This window comes from Falco punctatus (genome assembly GCF_963210335.1).
Source record: "Falco punctatus genome assembly, chromosome: 7".
NCBI classification, from domain to species: Eukaryota; Metazoa; Chordata; class Aves; order Falconiformes; family Falconidae; genus Falco; species Falco punctatus.
Genome location: NC_137587.1, coordinates 48,568,790 through 48,584,272, shown reverse-complemented (window position 1 = coordinate 48,584,272; position 15,483 = coordinate 48,568,790).

The window sequence follows — 15,483 nt, the reverse complement described above, 5'->3', positions numbered from 1 at the left end:
ATATTATTTACCAATGGAGAACAAGTGGCTTTCACCAGCAGCATGTATGATTCTGGAAACTTTCACCATTTATTCACTTGTACTACACAGGCCAGGATGCAGCAGGCGATATCATCAGGGGAAGGTCTAACCCTGAACAAGGCAGCCCCGTGACAATGCACCAAAATTCTGAATTTTTCAAAGATGGAAAAAAAAGTATCTTTTTTGATGGAAGCATGCAGTGAAAACCATAGCGTTTCCTGCAGCTCCTTGAGATATGTGGCCGCTTTCCCCTGCTTGCGGGCTAACCCTGCACAAGGCAGAGCTCTGCGCCGCTGCACCATCGTGGAGCACACTGCTGAAAAATGGGACAGTAGGGTTAGACATCTGGATAAGAGGGCTGAAGAAACCTTTTGGAGACACTTTTTTAGTATTGAGCTCTTGATTTTAATAACCAGCTACTTCATAAAAATAACCACATACATCAGAGATGTAATTTTTATTGATTTCCTGTAGAAATTGTTTATAAAAATAGATTAAATTCAGTTAGAATTGGTTAGATTACATTCAGGTGAGCTTAAACACTGAACGGTTCATACCTTTCCCTCTCTTGGTGTGTTTTGATTGGTGGAAAATATGGTAGGAACAGCTCTGGTCCCGTTCTTTGAAATGTAAATAGTGCAGACTACCCTCTTTCAAAGCATAGTTTGGTGCTAATCAGATCGTTTATGCTTCCTCACGTGCACCAGAGGAGGTTTAGATTGGATATTAGGAAAACGTTTTTCACCAAAAGGGTTGGCAAGCACTGAAACAGGCTGCCCAGGGACGTGGTAGAGTCATTGTCCTGGGCAACATTTAAAAGATATGTAGATGTGGTGCTTAGGGACATGGGTTAGTGGTGGGCTTGGCAGTCCTAGGTTAATGGTTGGGCTTGGTGATCTCAAAGGTCTTTTCCACCCAAAATAATTCTTTGATTCTGTGATTCTTTAAACATGGGCTAAGGGCAGCAGAACCAGTGCTAGACAGCTATAGCTTCCCACAGTGCTTGCCCTGCAGACTGCAACATTCTTAACATGGAAAGAAACTCCATGCTTACTCCATTGGTTCCCTTGACTTTGTGGTACTAACATGTCAAAGAAAGAGTTTGAAAAGTAGCCCCAAGAGAAGGAGACACAGCTCATGTCCAAGGGATGCGCATGGCCTTTGCTAGGATGATGGTGCGGCAGTGCAGCAGCCCAGTGCGCCAGGGCAAGTCAAGTCATGGGACAGGGACCACCACCAGCCCAGGGCACAGCACAAAATATTCAGCTTGTCAGGGGCCACAGCTTCCCATAAAGCACCAGGGTAACAATGACTTGGTAGGTGAATCATCTCCAAACTGTCAAATACCCACCCACGATAGAGGATTTCAGTAGCCATTACCCAAAGACAGATAGCATTGAAATACTGCATTAGTAGGCAACTTGGCACTGCAAAGCGGTGTGTGACATTTTGAAAGGAACAAAAAGGAGCCACAGGGGCAAAATTATCTTTGCAGATAAGCAGAACCAAGTGTGCTTTCACTGTAAGCTTAAAGCCAAGCTGGTTTGGGAAAATCTGCAAGACTGAAACAAATGCGAATGGGAGGAAGGGAGTGATAAAAACTGTAAGTGAAATGTGTCGGAGCAGAACCTGGGCTAGCAAAAGCTGCATCCTGCGACATCCAGCTCCTCTTCACCTGGAGAGATTGCTTTGCTTGCTTTTTCTCAGCTCTTTTAGCCACTGTGGATATGGTAAATTTTAGTGATATCAAATGCTGCAGAAGTGTTAAGATTCCCCACCAGGCACTTGGAATTCAATTGTCTCTTTGGCTCTCGGTGAGTGCATCGATACCCCGTGTCTCCATCAAAGTGGTAAGCGAGGCCAAGAGAAGCACAAGCTTCTTTCAGAAAACCTGAGATCAGGGCAACTTGCCTTAAACCAGTTGATATAAACTCATATCAACAGCACAGTAATACTGTGTAAGGGCAAATAAACTTAATCTTCTGGGTGTTGCATTACGGTTTCTCTCAAACTCTGAAGTGCTAAACCTCAGCCCTAACGAGTGACATGTCAAAGCTCATCCTCTGAGACTGTGATAGACCAAAGCGTTGGCTGAGCCTGGCTTCCACTCGCTTTGTTCTTTATGGACCTCTCCTCTAAGACCTTGACTTTAGTGTTTGCATTGGAAGACAAAGCATGGGTTTTACAGTGGGTCGTGGTTTAATCCCGGCTGATAATTAAGTACCACACAGCTGCTCATTCACTCTCCCCTCACCCATAGGGATGGGAAGGAGAGTTGGAAAGGAATGTAAAACTCAAGGGTTGAGATAAGAACAATTTAATAATTGAAATAGAATAAATATGAAAGAGCAATAATAACAATGATGAAAATAACAGATACAATGAGAAGGGGAAGGGAAAGAATAAAATCCAGAGGGAAAGGAAGAAAGAAACACATGGTGCACAACACAACTGCTCACCGCCTGTCGACTGATGCCCAGCCAGTCCCTGAGCAATGATCTGCCTGCCCCGGCCAACCCCCCAGGTATATATACCAGGCATGACATCCCATGGTATGGAATACCTCTTTGGCTAGCTTGAGTCAGTGTCCTGACCATGTCCCCTCCCAATTCCTTGTGCCCCTCCAGCCTTTTCACTAACAAGACCTGAGGAACTGAAAAGCCCTTGACTTAGTACAAACATTATCCAGCAACAACTAAAACCATCACTGCGTTATCAACATTGTTCTTACATCAAAGCCAAAGCACAGCACCGTACTAGCTCCTAAGAAGATAATTAACTCCATCCCAGCTGAAACCAGGACACAGTGGCACCTGAGAGAATTTATTACTGTCACATAAACTAACAGCAGGCAGAACAAGTAAGCTGGAAAGCACAAGTATACTATAAAGGAAAGAACTTCCAAGAAGATTTAAGGAGAAAAGTTTTAATTTTTGTTTTGTGGCATATTTTGGTGTTGTTTTTTTTTTATTTTGTGTATTATTTTGTGCTATGGATTTTACCTCCATTGTCTAATTAAACCATATAGCTCATTCTAAATTAATATATAAAAAAATAGGCATGTATGACTTCGATCATGATGGCTACTTCAAAATGCAGCATTCAAACCTAATTAATGTTATGTGTTCCTGCAGGCTTCAGAGTAATCTTTTGCTATTATTAATTTATTTTGAAGTGTATATAATCACAAACAGTTTAATCTTGTTTACTGTGTGTCACTTGTAGGCTAAATAGTCACATTACTCAGCAGAGTACTCTAAAGAACTTGGTAATTTACTGTTTTGGTAGTGAACCTGCTCTCTGGGATGCAGTTGTATGGGTAACTAATTGACTGTTCATTTCTTTGGCCAGATTAAAACAAGGACAACTTTTCTTTCTCATCAACGTCAAAAAAAAAAAAAAAAAAAAAAAAAAAGATTAATCAAGTGTTTAAGGTTTAATTTTTTCCTAAAAGAAACACTTCCTTCCCCACTTAAATGTGCTAAACCCAAATTGTATTAAAAAGGGGGGGAAAAAAATTGAAAACTGAAACACATACCACTGTAAAAATAAAGGATTTCAATTATTATTTATTTGGTCTTCATTTCTTTCCAGTTGAAAGGATCTAACACATTCATTACAATTCCACAAAAGCTGTGATTAATCTGAATTTGCTTTCATTCTTTAAATATTTGGCTAACACTGGTTTTGCTCAGCTGTACTTTGCATCAGCATCGCAATTGCTAGTGGAAATTCGACACCTGGCCTGTTAATGCTTACCGTGCTCAACAGCATGGCTCGTGCTTCTTTGACCCAGCTAATTACTCTTTAATGAGTGCCTTCTACATGGGATTAAATTGAATGTTAACGACAATCAAATGGGAAGGAGGTGATTTTTGGACACTGGTTTGTATGTGTATCTCTCCAGAAGCTGCCGGCTTGTTGCTGGAGCGGTGGGAGCGTTGCATAGTCAGGGGTCTGTGTGCCGCCATCAGCTGAGGCTGCAGCCACGGCACAGACCTGAGGAGCATCACAGCCACGTGAGCATGGTGCCGTGACTCAAACCCTATGGCCAGTGCACTGCACAGCACCCGCAGAGTGAGGACCCATGCCCCAGGTGTCCCAGCTGGTGTCAGGAGCCAGCAGAAAGACCTGGGGCAAAAGCAGTTCTGTGGAACCGTGGTGTGACACCACAGGGTCACAAGCAAACCATTGGCTGCCGATGTGCACGGCAGAATCCTGCTGATGGTGAGACAGCATCCCTCGGTGAGAGCTGCTGCCTCCCAAAGCCCCCACCCCAAACCTTCAGCAAACCTGCCAGCTGCTGGGCTAAAAACAAGTCTCAGCTTGGAGCTGGATTAGGCTTTCCCCCTGGCAAAAGTGGGGCTGCTCCACAGTTCAGCCCTCCCTGCTGGATGTTTTCAAAATGGCCTCAGGGATTGACTGAGGAGCTGTGTGAGTTTCTCTCTCCTCCAGGGATAGATCTGCAAGGGAAAAGGAGTCCTCATTTTCCTGCTTCAATAGCTTTACCGCCATTTTTTGCAATTCAGAGCACAGGAATGAGCACCACGTCGCCAGGGAGAGTGGTGGGTGTGGAGAAAGGGTGCTGGAGACGGCCTTTCTCCCAACAGCACTGGCAAGGGAGAAGCCCTGCCCTCTGGGGAGGACTGCTTGCTTATCTGCTGGGACTACAAACATGTTCTGTGATGGGAGAAAGCTGTCATGGAGCACAAAGTACAACCACGCCAGTAACAACACCATTTAGCATCCAGCAAAACAAAGGCTTCTCAGAAAAAATGAGAAAACAAACAAAGGATGCTTTTTCATTTTATTTCCTAATGCCAGTCTGGACTGCTGAGCTCTCCCTTTGCTCCTTCTAGGCTGCCTGCCAGCGGCCACCATACCTGGCTGGGCAGGGATGCTGCCGGACTGCCGTGCCCAGGCATGCCAGCTTGACCCCCTTGCTGGGCTCACCGTGTTCACGTTGCCCCCCATTCAGAAAGCCATCAGGCAAAAGGAGCAGGGTCTCCATATTTGCCATGCCAGGTCTAGCAAACGAACCTCCATCTCAGTGTGCCAAGTGTGCTGGTGCACAGCAGATGGTATTTAACTGATTTCAATATTAATCACTTTCTTTCAGAGACATTAGCTCGAAGTTCAGGTGAGAACCTGAATTAACCATCATCTTATGAACATTTGCCTCCATGGAAGTAAAATGGAGGTGTAGTTCCCCAAAACTGTATTCTTGGCGTCAGCTTGTCAGTGTGGGCTTCCTAAAACTCATAGAATCATAGAATCATTTAAGTTGGAAAAGAACTTTAAGATCATTGAGTCCATCTGTAATCCCAACACTGCCAAGTCCATCACTAAACCAGCCCTTAAGCACCACATCTACATATTTTTAAATACCTGCAGGGATGGTGACTCCACCACCTCCCTGGGCAGCCTGTTCCAAAGTCTGACAACCCTTTTGGTGAATAAACTTTTTCCTAATACCTGATCTAAACCTCCCCTGGCACAACTTGGGGCCATTTCTTCCTGTCCTGTCACTTGTTACTTGGGAAAGATTGACTCTACCTGCCTACAGCCTCCTTCCAGGGATCTGTAGGGAGTGATCAGGTCCCCCCCCCCGAGCCTCCTCCTCTCCAGGCTGCCCCCCCAGCTGCCCCAGACGCCCCCCATCAGCCTTGTGCCCCAGCCCCTGCCCCAGCCCCTGCCCGGCTCTGGCCACGCTCCAGCCCCTCAGCGTCCCTCTTGGCGTGAGGGGCCCAGAGCTGCACACAGGGCTCGAGGGGCGGCCGCACCAGTGCCCAGCACAGGGGACGGGCACTGCCCTGGCCCTGCTGGCCACACTGTTCCTGGCACCGGCCGGGGCGTGTTGGCCTCCTTGGCCACCTGGGCACCCTGCTGGCTAGTGTTCAGCCGGCCATTGAGCAGCCCCCCGGGCCCTTCCCCGCCGGGCAGTTCCCAGCCCCCTGCCCCAGCCCGCAGCGCTGCCTGGGGCTGGTGTGACCCACGGGCAGGCCCCGGCACTGAGCCGTGTTGAACCTCACACACCTGGCCTCAGCCCATCAGCCCAGCCTGCCCAGCCCCCCTGCAGAGCCCCCTGCCCCCCAGCAGGGCAGCACTGCCCAGCCTGGTGTCATCTGCAAACTGACTGGGGGTGCACCCCATCCCCTCGCCCAGATAGTCAGTAAAGGTATGGATAAAGCTACTCTTCCTTCTAATTTGTGCAACTGTAGTTATCTTCCTGACCAAGAACAAGCCATGCACATCATTCTCTTCATGTGTCTACATTTTTTTTTCTCTTTCTTCCCCTCTTTACTACAATGTTAAGAACTGGCAGGCATGATTTTTGTTATTATAAATATGTTTCAATTAAAAGCCTCTGGTCTAAATATTCCTCAGAGAAACAATATATCTAAAAAATAATTTTACCATGGAATACTTGATCCTTGACACAAATGCATTTCTAGGACACTGAGGAATAACAGATGACATGCCACCTTCCCTCCAAATTTCAATTGCAAGTGGCATTTCCTTAGCAGAGATAGAAGGTTAATAGGGCGAGTGTTGTGCTGCTGGAAGGGTTCAGTTTGTGACCTTGGATCTGGAGCAGAGAGAGGCGTCTGCCTTGAATGTCAATGGTTGCAGTCACAATGCTGCAGCATTTATCTTTTGTCCCCCAGAACATACATCTCCCCTATTCTCAGTCTCATATTTCCTTCTGAAGTGAAATCTCTTAACATTGCAAAACATTATTTTTTCTTTGTTTTTATCCGTTATGCATTGTCTTTCTCATTTTCTCAGGAATTCTTCCATCTGTCTGAGGTTTTTGCATATTTATTTGCGCAGGGGCTTGGAAGGTGGAGCAGTCATCAGACCATGGTGTCAGCCATAAAAACAGTGACTGAAGTGAATTCATTTTAGCCTCTTAGAGAGCCACAAGCTGGAGCCACATTAGCTAAGCATATGTTAGCCAGCATTAAAGTGTTCAAAAATCAATCCAGCAAGGATATTCAGCATTTTTCTTAGATGTTTATGATTCTGCAGAATTAGCAAATCATATTTAAGTATATGAGTCTTTTTAGCCTGAAAACAAAAATAAAGCAGGAACAGCATTCTGTAAATCTAGAACACTGAAAATGAGTCAAGGGAAATAACAAACCTCATTTAAAGATGAATTTCTAATGAGATATGACAAGAAATTAATCCAGTGTGACTTGGGTAATAAACACAACAGCTCCAATTTATACGGAAGATGGAGTGTAACTTTACTACAGTCTTTTACGGGAAGTTGTAGGAAAAACTGTCAGTAATAACATTCAGGGTAAATTGCTGATGACAACATGATTTTTTGTAACGGGCTGGGGAACTGGCCTATATAAAGAGTTTAATACCACAATAAATGGATTTAAGCTGCAGTTTACCAGAGCCTTTCCAGGTCCCCAGAGGCTCAGAGGGGCCTCATGTCCCAAAGACCTACAGTCTAATTGTTTCAGATTTCTTCCTCTTCCATGTTGGCTCTTAGTTATAACCCTGACTTCTCCCTACACCATCACTATATTTTCCTATCCAAATTGCATTTCTCTTCCATTGGGTTACCTTCTGTGTCATCCCATGGTGTTCCTGTTAATTTTGAGCATAGTTCAAGCATGCTTGAACATGTCCCTTCTTGTTGGTGACAGTATCTGGCAAAAGGATGATGAAAGGACCACTGGCCTGCAGATATTTCACTAAGAACTAATTAAAATAGCTGCTAAAAATCCTCAAATAAAATGTGATTTAAGATAGCTTTTTTTTCCGAAGAACATAGTGAACATAATAACTAGCTTACAAATACATGTAAATGTAAATGTAAATAAAAAAGGATGCTGTAATAAGAAGCCTGGATACTCGTGACTGTTGCAATACTAAAAGTTGTCATCGTGGTGAAAATAAATTATGTTTATGTGTTGTTTGAGAGTAGGCCATTCAGTACAGAATAATAGCTAGAGAGAAAAGGCTTTCACAATTCTATTAGTTGTAATGGATTTGTAGGTTCAAACATACCATTTATCATCTGAGTTCCACCCAAAATGAAAAGCAATACATAGAGCTAATTAAATACCAGTGCCAGTAATTAACTGTTGCTGAGATGTTTATATTTTCCTGAGATGAAAGAACGGATGCTGTTCAGTGTGCAACTTCATAGAAACGCGGCATCATGCAGGAAAATTGCTGGGGGAACCAGGGCTTGTGTGCCAACACCACTGCCAGACGAGCACCCTGCCTTCTGCACCACCACGCTGGCAGGGCCCGGGTGTTAGCATCTCGGCTTCATGAGGCATTGAAAGGTCATCCTGGTACATGGCATGGCTTGTTCTGCCTTGGGGGTGTGGCACTGATTAATCATTTTATCCCTGGTTCGTACCGCAAACACTTCAAGTATCAAAGCTCCTGTCTCTGGGCTGTATCAGAAGTCTCGGTGCTTTACAGGCTCAGGCAAGCATCAGTGCAGAATTAAAGCCGAAGCCTTGATTCTCTCGAGACTGTCTGCTGGATGGATTAAACACACCTCAAATATTCTTCTAAAGCTTCAAGCCAGGAGAAAAAAAGCAACCTGAATCTCTAACTGTGCCTTTATTTATCAGCTGGAATAAAGCTGATGCATTATGCATTTTAGGGATGCATTAATGTTCGTGTTACTTGAGAAAAGGGAAGATGGGATTTATGGCTCTGCCTAGTGCACCTGTGGGGCAGCTGGGAGGCAGGGCTCTGGTTAAAGGCTGGCTGATGGAAGCCTGGGGAGCTGCGAGACTCACCATTTCGCTCTCGCCAGAGGGGAGCACTGGATCAGCAAGCGCCTCAAACACTTCTGAGGTTGGTCGCCAATGCCCGTGCCAATCTGGCCCAGGGCAGTGCAATTACGCAGGCAGGTGACGGGTTTAGTGTTGCTGCTGTTTTCCCTGCAGTGCCAAGCTTTCAGAAATGTGGAGGTCTCTAGCTGTAAGAGCTATCACATTTTTATATGGAGACAATGCAGGTTAGAAATCATCAGTACTAGGTCCATGCAAGCAGAAGATGCAACACAGGTACATAAAGCATAAGGATACTGGAAATGAAGGCTCTCCAGCACCTGCACTGAGCCCTTGCCTTCAGCTCACATGGCTGCTCCTGCCAGCCCAGAATGCTTGGGGATATCCACTGTGTATGTGCTGAGACCAACAGCCCAACACAGGAGGGTCAGAGCTCAGTTCCCAGCTCCAGCCACCCCTCTGCACCCCAGCAGACTGGGAAGGGGAGTGCTGGCCCCTCTCCTTAATTCCCACCCTGCTCACCTCCCATTGCCTCTCCCCAGCAAGCATCGGTCGGTGCACGCCACGGCCACAGTGAGGACCCATCCGCACTCGGAGAGTGGCACTCTGGGATGAGGAAACGATCAGGTCTGACATAATTAATCCTCCATCAGCCTGAAGAGTGAGTCCAGAATTTTAGGAGGAGGCTCATTTCTGATTTGTGCATAAATCTTTGAGTAATGTGCATTACGTTTTTCATCCATGCCCCTTTCCCCTCTTCACATGAGCAACTGAACAGCAAGGTTGTAAGAGAATTAATGGTGCTCAGGAGGCAAACTAGACCTGCTCCCAGGTCAGTCAGCTGTGCTAAAAGGTACATCCCTCCAAACCTGGCAGGAGGATGAGAGCATGCTGCTTCAGGACCCTCAGCTACAGCTTCTTCATGGAGGCTCTGCTCACCGAGCCCAACGTGCTGAGATAAGGGAAACAAAGCCCCTGGCCTTTGCAGTGGCAACCCACTGGCAGAAGCCCCCTCCTTCTGCCAAGGTGGGAATCCACACATCATATCCCCTTCTTCCCACCCGAGAAAACCCCATCCTCAGCAGTCAGCTGTGATGGCAAAGTGTGGGCAGGGGCCGGATGGCAGCCAGGCTCGGCTGTGGTGTCCACAGGCTCTGTCTTACGTCATGCCCGTGCCGAAGCCCATGGACCCGGTCCAGAGCTCCCTTGCAAACCTGTGTCCTCCACCACACCTTGGCTGGCTTTCTGCAACTCTCCTGAGCTGAGCAGCCGTTTCCAGTGTGAGGGCTGTAATCAAAGGGAGCAGTACTTTTCAATTACTGGCATAATGAGAAAAATCCTTTCAGTGTTATGGGTTTTAAAAGAAATTCTTTCTGCCTTATTTCCAGAAACCCACATTTGAGATGTGGGGAAGAAACTGCCTTTCAGTGTTCACTTCCCAGCCTCTGTACTCTTCCTTACAAACTCAGGCATAAACCCCTTCCCCACAACTTTGGCCCTTGTGAGAGAGATGCTTTCATCTATGCTATGTAGGGTGCTACTTTTTAAAACTATCTGGAAACTCCTAGGTATGGATGAATACAAATAAGCAGCTTTTAAAGGCATCTTTCTAATCTTAGTTCCTTGAATTGTGTTGGCTTTTATTTGATTTCCACATAGTCTGAAAGTGCTGGTTTTGAACGGCAAACGCTTAAATGGGCTTGAGAGTACTGTTTGAAAGGAGATGCAATAAATAGCCTTAAGTGCTCTCTTTAAAAGGGGAATAACAATTATCAATATCTGAAGGAAAATAATATATAAAAATGATGCAAACCCTTTCCAGTGGCTAGAATATAAAAAATCATAATGGGATAAAAATAAAGGGCTTGCATTTAGCTAATTAGCTCAATAAAAATATTTTTATAGTAAGACCCTACAGAGAAAAGCATAATCTGCCGGAAGTAATATTATGGCTAAAAAGCATTCAGAGGATGGAAGTGAGGTGAAAGTAGGTGGTGACGGCAAGGTAAAGTCCCACAGCACCCACAGTGCCACCAGTCTCCCTTCCACAGGGCAGGGACCCACACCTTGCGTGCCCTGGGATCTCCATACAGAATGAGGTGTCTGCATAGGTACCTGGATCTGTCCCTTTGCATTTTAAAAGAGACTATTCAAACCTGGCAACGTCCTCCTTGTCCCAGTTCTGGGTCAGAGTTCAGGGCATGCTCTAAGACACCTCTTTGCAGGTTTGGGTATGGAGAGGTTCCTCTGAGACACCTGCAAGGGCTGATACCAAGCAATGTCCTGCATGAGCTTTCTTGGGGATCCTGCTCTAGATGAGCCAGGAGTAGCATTTCTTGGAATAGATGGGCAGAGAAGATCTCCACGCTGCCCTGACCAAAGGGGAGCAAAGGACTGAAAGCGCACTGGTGATAAGAGGGGATAACATTTGAAGGTTTCTGAAAGCAAACTGTCTCTTCTAGTAGAAGTATGGATCAGTTATCACTTTGCTGAAGCTGATTCACCCTGTCACCTCAGGTCCTCTGGCAGACTTTCTGATTAGCAAAGCCCGCATCATGTACTTATCCTCTCGCTGGGTTTTCTGACGTCCACAGCTGTGGCTTGACAATCTGGAGCTGGCCTGCCAAGCGCAGAACAACATTTCAGATTTATAAATGTGGAGGGCTGCACACACCATGCAAGAATTTTCAGGGAGAAGGTGATTCATCGTTATAAATCACAGGTAGAAGACACATAATCATTTGTTATTAAACGAACAGAGTATAAATCAAACACTGAATGTAACTCTGAGAAACGCTACAAAAATGATGGGGCAGGTAATGGGAAAAACAGGCAATCTGGCAGGAACTGAGGCTGTGTGGGACAAACACAGCACCAGCTTGTTCAACTGTGTTTTGACAGTAATAACAATGATGACTAGCTCTGTGTTGATGTGGTGCAGGAAGTTTTCTGTGCTTACATGCCATGACCTGTATTATTGATTCTAAAGAGGCAGCTGATTGGGATCAGAGTGCAAGTACCAGGGAGCAGTTGCTTACAGGAAGAAGAGGAAGAAGTTGTGTATCTTGTGTTACTAAATCAGTCACAATTTATGGAAAGTGAAATTAATAGTAACCTACACCTGGTGCTGGAATGACTGAGTGACAGCAAGGGCTGGATCCCCATCAGCATCACCTGCCTTTAGCATCCTGTGAGTGACTGCTTTCCAGACAATGCTCCAGTTGAAGCACATCCCCGATCTATGCTGGATTACAGGCACAGTGGTGGGAATGGCACGTTCTCATGAAGGAAGAGGCACATGGAGATCTGTTCTTATGGAATTGGACTTTTTGATAGTGAATACAAAAAAAAAATCTATTAGCTTTTCAGCTACCTGCTGCAGCAGTAGCAGCATTTCCAAAGGGGCACAGAACTGGCATTGTGATGATGCCTGCCTCCCACAGCAGCTCACCATCGTGGCTTTAATTGCTCTGTCTGGCTGAAGCCACATAGTGCACATGATGCTGCGAAGGCTCTGCTCCCATGGAAAACTGCTCTTGGAGGCAGCTTTTCCAGATTCTGTGGGACAGCACCACCTCCGCACCAGAAACAATGCTGATTTTAGTGAAACTTCCTGGAAAACTGTCATACCAGCAATGCACAACCTTTTCTCTTCCCCATCACTGCTGCCTTGGAAGGTTTGTGTCCAACGTCCCAGTGTCCCATCTTTGCCCATTTCAGACTCACTTGCCTGAGTGCTGGGGAGGGTTTTGCCTGGTGCAGCCACCACAGGTGGTGGGAGGGTGTCACCATGGCTCAGCACCTCTGCTCCTGGGAGGAGGTGCAGCCACCCTGGGCAGCCAGTGTGGACTGTGCCAGTGGAGCCCCAGGTTCACGTTGACTAGCGCTGCTGTGCACAGCACTGACCCACCAAGTCATGGCTTCTTCTCTGCCCACAGAGAAATCCCGATTTCCTCCCTGCTTCTACATGTCCTGGCAGAGGTGGAATACCTGGTCCCTATTCTTGCTGGACTGTGTCTCTCTGCTGTTGTAAATAGGGACTAATCAATGCATGCTAGCTTGTCAGTGGACAGAGATGGGTTCACAAATGGTAAATTTACACTAGAATTTACACTGAATTTTTGCATAAGAATAAGAAAAAAAATAGAACTACAGAAAAAAATGCAGCCTGATTCTGATTTGCCACGTAGGTTGTACAGATCCTCTCTATTCCTGGCTTGCCAGAAACCCTGTTGATTCACTTTTAAACTTCATCCTGTTGTTGAAAGTGTTGATCTTAAAATGTTTTCACAGAAAACAATCCTTAATGTGAAGTTCAGACTAATGGCAAATATCCATTTTGCCTGCAGCAACGACCCCGCTGACAGAGCTTCATTCCTGGCCCAGTGTACTGTGCTGTATCTGTGCCTCCACATCCTTAAAAGTTAATTAGAGATTGTCATAGCTACTGCCAGGAGAGTGATGAGCTCCTGTTTTACTGGTCCACATCTGTGTTAAGCCGCTAGGCATAAACTGGATTTGGACATGTTCCTATCCCATAATAAGGCATACTGCAGGATCTTTAATTTATCTGCATAAAGCTTTGCTATATTATGCTACATCAAATCTAAAATCTCATGAATCAGTTACAAGTCATTATGATTGAAGCTCATCAGTGGTCTAAAGATTGTTCCAAGCTGCTTGTTGGGTACAAGTAACGTAGAATAGAGTTATAAGTGCCAAAATCTACATTTGCATCTCTCTGGTATTGATTACTTGTGCAGAAGAAGTCATCTAGCTACCCAAGAATCAGATGCAAAGACTGGAAGTGGAGGAAGCTGGAAGACTGCTGAGAAGGCAAAAAGGATGAGGTACGGAGAGGCTGCTCAGAACCACCTTGTGAAGAAGTTGAAGAGTGTTTTGCTTGATAAAACTCAAAGGCTGTGTTCACGCTGTCCTTTCAGGTGTTCCCAGAAGTGCGAGACCAAATCCCTGCAGACCCATGCTGCTTCATGTGCCATGGGGAGGAAGGGCTGTCCTGGCTAGAGGGATGTGAAAGGGACCTTTGGGGTTCCTGCCTCAGTGCTGTGCCTGGGCAACACAGCAGCAAAGCATCACAGGTTTCTTCTGGAGAATAGCTGGTGCCAGAGTGGGGGGATTGGGGAATTACTCTGAGATGAACCACTGTTTCTGGGTTGTTGTTTTGCTGGTTTGATTTGTTTTGGTTTGCTTTTTCCTATCTGTGGATTTCTGAGCTCATTTAAAGGAAGGCAGCAGAATACAGATATAAGAAATGACATGCTGTCTTCAGGACAAGATTGCTGCCACCTTAACAGACCTTCAGAGCAAAGGACTAAATAGAGGAAGATAAATCCAGAAGGTTAGACAGTGCCTTTAGAAATATATTTGTTTCTCATATTTATAATGTTTTCTCACAATACAGTACTGGAAATCTATTAAATACAAACATGTAGTTCATAACTTGTATAAACTTCCAAGAAAATGTTTTCCTTCTAGTCTAGTAATAAATGTCCATGTGCATGTGAAAATGTATTGAAATTTAAATAACATTTTCAATCCAACATGTAATGCCAGAAATGACATTTTTAAAAGTGACGATATGAAAGTCTCTGCAAAAATCAGCTGCGGAATAAAAAGAAAGATAATATTGTAAAGCCATCACTGTTCAGAAAAAAAGTGGCTTATGCAAACTTTTAAAACACCTAAACTTGAGGGGGGGGGTGTGTGAATTTTGAGCAAGGCATCAAAAAGAAAGTTTTTTGATGTCAATGTGGCCAGTCTTGCTGTTTGGGCAAAAGGACAGTGCTTCTTTCAGGGCCCTTCAGAAGCACCTGAGCTCCTGGTCACAGGGTTTAAGCACTGGCAGGGTGCACAACAACTGGGAAGGGAGGCAGTGCTTGCTCCTGTCTCAGCACCTCCCAGCTGGCTTGGCACCATGGTGTCTCTGGGGTGCATGGATCCATGGATGCTCTGCTCGTGCACGTGCTGCAGACCAGCTCGGTGGGGCAGTGTGAAGTCTGCGTCCCCTCTGCTGCAGCAAGGTAGGGCTCACAAGGTTGGCAATCCTTCTTTGGTTGCCATTAGTGCCATAAAGTGTCTTGGCACACGCTGCAGTCTGGCTCCGCGACCATAAACATCTCTTCTCCTGCGAAGGGAGATGTGAGCATCCCTCACCGAGCACGGTGCTCACTAGCCCCATGCAGATCCTCTCATCTGCCAGGGAAGTGGCAGGAGGTCATGCTCCCAACAGCACTAATCGCACTTATTCAGCCTGAAAGACCGTAGCAGTCAGTGCACTGATACGCAGCTTTTTGACACTGTCTCCCCATACCTGTAATACCTTTTCTGCCCTTATATCCAAAACCTCTGTCTCTTTGCAACAGGACTGTAAATGCTCTTTAGTTTTGCACATACCATTACAACCCTATGGCTTGCCTTCTGACGCACTATTTAAAATATTGACTTAGTTACTGGGTTAAAACCTCAGTCACAGTCGTACAACTCCACTGTAATTCTCATCTCCTCCTTTTTTTCATCCGTCTTTCTATAGCAGTGTTCAATTTTCAGTTGCAAAGGTTATAAGTGCAGCCACAGTATGAGTGTCATACAAAATAAAGCAATAATAGCACTTTCTACCCTGCACCGTAGAGTTTCTCATAGCACATTTATCACTGCAGTGCCAGGG